Genomic DNA, 3,739 nt, shown 5'->3' with positions numbered 1-3,739 from the left:
AAAATAGGATAAGGTAGCCAAAGTAAATAGGAAAAATGACCGAAAATGGTTCAGTCAGGAGAACAGAGATTCAATATTGAATTACCGTGGCAAAAGCCCTGCAACCCTAGCAAAAGAATTTACCCGACGGTAAGTTTTCGTCGGTTTACGACGGAAATTGGGTGATGTCGGTTCTACTATCTTTTGCTACGGTAATTTGTTACCGTAGCAAATACTTTGGTAATTGCTACAGTATCTACCGTGACAAATAATTAGTTATATGCTACGGTAAGCACCGAAACAAATACTTCATCATATGCTACGGTCCCTGATTTCTGTAGCAAATAGTTTGCTTTGCCACACTTGTTTTTTGCTATGGAAATTTCCTACCGTCACAAATAAGTTTTTTTTATTTTTTTTAATTTTTATTTTAGTACAGCACTATAGCAGTACATGTACAGAAATACCATTGCTTAGCCATATGTGTAAAACTAATCGATGTATTTAAAATGGTAACTCTTTCCATCAATAATCAATTAGACCCAAACACTTTATATGTTTTGAGATCAGTAAGAACTCCTGCAACAGAACCACATGCAGCAACTACAGTGATAGAGAGACAAGAAACATTGAGTAGCTGGAGTCCAAGCCATCTACTTGTCCATCTTCCTATCTTCTTCTCCGCAATAAACATCTCAATTGGGAAGTAAACTGTCAATGGCCATGAACCCAACCGATCTAAATATCCATTCTAGCTATTTACATGCCTAAAAACCAAATGCCGAAAAGATTAAGATTACTTTCTAATCTCCTGTAATAAGCCCAAGCTTAACCAATCTATGGGCTGAGAAGAGCCAAGATTGCAACTTTGCAATCTGATGACACAAGTAAATTATCAATGTTGAGCTGTAGAGCCAATAGCATTCCATTCCTGATTGCTTCAAGTTCCACAGCAAGAGCTGAAGAGCTATAGCAGGAAATGGCCTGCGCAGCCAAGAAGATGCCGTTGTTGTCCCAAATGATATTGCCACGAATGACCCACCATCCTCTTTTCTGCCGTGTCTTTCCCAAGTCTTTCTGTATCCAATAATACACAAGTCTCTCTCTCTTCATTCTCCACAAATGCAAACAGCGGTTGACAAAAAACCTGCAAAATTAATGTTTAGTGGTGTGATTTGCTGTGTTTGACAGATGTGAAGGCTTATAGGGACTTTAGGTAATCACCTGGTATGCCCCAATCAGATGAACCACAATTGCAACATTGGCAATATCAAAAATCCAATAAGCACTGAAGTATCCAAAGCCTGTAAGAAGATTTGGATAACAGAGAAAGAATAAGCAAAGGCAACAGCTCCAAGAGCTTGAACACTTAGCCACATCTTTTTCATGGGTGTTATATCAGCTTCTATGCTAACACCAGTTAAGCTCCCTCTGAAGTTCCCATTCTCTGCAAAATTGAGTTTCATTCATAATTAATCTATGGTGGAATACACATTAATTCATGCATGGCAGTAAGTGTATAGCATTAAGGTGAGATATAAAAACTAGTATATAGCATCAGAACACTTCAAACCGCCCATCCGAGGAAAAAGAAACTATGAAAGCCAAAATTCATATGCTCTTCCCCATATTTTTTTTCTTTCTCCAAACTAGGTATATTTACTGATCTGTGGATTAAAACATGCCAACTTTGACAAACATATGGTAGTGACGTAAGGATAAATACATGACAATTTTTACAGTGATGTATAAAAACTAATTATGTTTAATTATAACTCATATCATGCTTATTGAGGCAGCAATTGTGTAACCTATGGCAAACTCAAACATATTCAAATATTGAATTGTTCCACAAATTGCCACTCTTCTTCCCCCTGTAGTTAAAGAATTTTTAAAATTAAAACAAACAAGTTCTTCTGAAAAAAGTAAGTTTCTAAATCTGGGTTGAAAAGTTTACCTAAGTTGGCTTTGACAGCATCCATGTAAGTTGTAATTTCCTTTTCCAGTAGATGGATCTCCACACCTGTAGCACTGAGATAGAAGGTTGGAAGTAAAGAGAGTGACCATAGCGAAGAGCACCAAAAAATAAGAGATCAATGTAATTCTTCACAACTTGAGTGGAGTCATGCATTCAGGCTAGATTCATAGATGAAGTCTTTCATTACAAAAAATAAAAGAACCATACTCGCCTCAATTATTATGAGACAAAAAATAAACAAAAAAGGAGTGTAAAAAAAAAAAGATGAAAGTGGCATAAGAATAATGAGACAAAAAATAAACAAAAAAGGAGTGTTAAAAAAACTGAAAAATAAGAAGAAATATTCACCTGCTTCCCAGGCAAATTCAATCTTAGAAGCTTCTCAAAGGCATCTACATAGTCCTGAGCACTTGTACCTACCGTGACACTTGAAATTCGAAATATGGAACCACATCAGATTAAAACTGAAATCCATTACCATCGCCGAATCATTGGCTCTTAGTTAATAGTGAAAAAATTTCTGAGTGAACCACCATGGATAACTCAAAAAATGTTTTCATTAATGGTGAATCAAGAGATTTAGGATACAAGTGTGAAAACTAATGGTGCTAAGTCAGATTGACTACCTCTATTGATTTCAAATTAACTTAGCTACATTCAAGCTATTCTTCAAACGAGGACCAAGAGCTAGAATCAAAGCCAAGTTAAAGCAACATCACAGTAGAAAATTATAGACACTGATTCACTTAGCAGTGTTAAGGATACACTTATACCTTTTTAGGGTTAACCAATTACTTGTACAGTATCTTCTAAATCACGTCAATCTCAAATATTAGAACTTCTATTGACATTTGCACTCGAGAGAGACACAGATTTCAGGATAATAGAGACACTCATGAGATTCTTCTCAAAATTTATGGAGAGTTTCTTTTCATCTCTCTGTATCTCTTCGCTACCTGAAAATCATTTAAAGGAATCAATAATGACCACATTAAATATTAAAACCACTTGCAGAAGAAGCCAGTAGATCCATTATTGATTAAAACCGAATCCCTCTTTACCTTTTTGAAAAAATCTAGTTAGTTGCAGGTATGTCAAATGAAAATATAGTAAGAGGTTACCTGAGAGAGACAGAGATTTCAGAATAATAGAGACCCTTTGTGAGATTCGTCTCAAATTTTTTGGAGATTTCAGAATAATAACTAAGAGCCAATGATTCGAAAATGTACAAGGTCTTATGATCAGCAAACCTTACTCCTTTTAAACCTCATCGGCAACTCAGGGGTTGAAACGAAGGACTAAGCGCTGCAATCACCGACGGGAAGACAATCGAGCACCACGACCTAAGCTTCTCAGCTCCGTGCGCTGGTTCTCCACTGCAATCACCGACGAAATATCAAAGAAATCCTGTTTTATCAGCTTCGCGCGAGAATAAGTGGAAGGCGCCTAAAATAATCTTTGCTATATCTATTTGCCACGGTAATCACCTCCCGTAGCAAATAGATTAATATTTTAATATAACCACCACACTAACACCCCACGGCAGACAACCGAAGCAGCAAAAAAAAAAAAAAAGAAAAAGGAGAAATATTTATAAAAAAAAATATATTAAAAATACTTAAATAATGCAAAAATAATGTATTGCCGTGGTTTTTTCTCTCACCCCACACCGTTATATACAATATAAAAAAACCCCCCCCCAAAAATTTTTTATTTTTTATTTTTTTATAAAAAAAATTAAGTTTGTTTATTTTTATTTATTTAAAAAAAATTTTTTTTATA

At 35.3% G+C, this 3,739-nt stretch overlaps 1 long non-coding RNA gene across 6 annotated transcripts; it reads right to left on the bottom strand.

Moving 5' to 3' along the window:
- Window positions 1-447: 447 nt before the first annotated feature.
- LOC149005631 (uncharacterized) lies at window positions 448-3,377 on the bottom strand. Of its 6 annotated transcripts, XR_016175581.1 has the most exons (5): window positions 3,213-3,377; window positions 2,306-2,384; window positions 1,937-2,010; window positions 1,204-1,426; window positions 448-1,126 (listed from the first exon to the last, which is right to left on the bottom strand). It is a non-coding gene; the product is annotated as an uncharacterized LOC149005631 (long non-coding RNA). The 6 variants fall into 6 exon arrangements; XR_016175577.1 differs by having other exon boundaries at window positions 2,306-3,377; XR_016175578.1 differs by having other exon boundaries at window positions 1,937-2,384; window positions 2,731-3,377.
- Between the last annotated feature and the right edge of the window lie 362 nt (window positions 3,378-3,739).

Source organism: Hakea prostrata, chromosome 9 (genome assembly GCF_041222555.1).
Source record: "Hakea prostrata isolate BN-2017 chromosome 9, UWA_Hpros_2, whole genome shotgun sequence".
NCBI lineage: Eukaryota > Viridiplantae > Streptophyta > Magnoliopsida > Proteales > Proteaceae > Hakea > Hakea prostrata.
The sequence above is the reverse complement of the archived record's forward strand: the minus strand, read 5'-3'. Positions and strand labels throughout refer to the sequence as shown.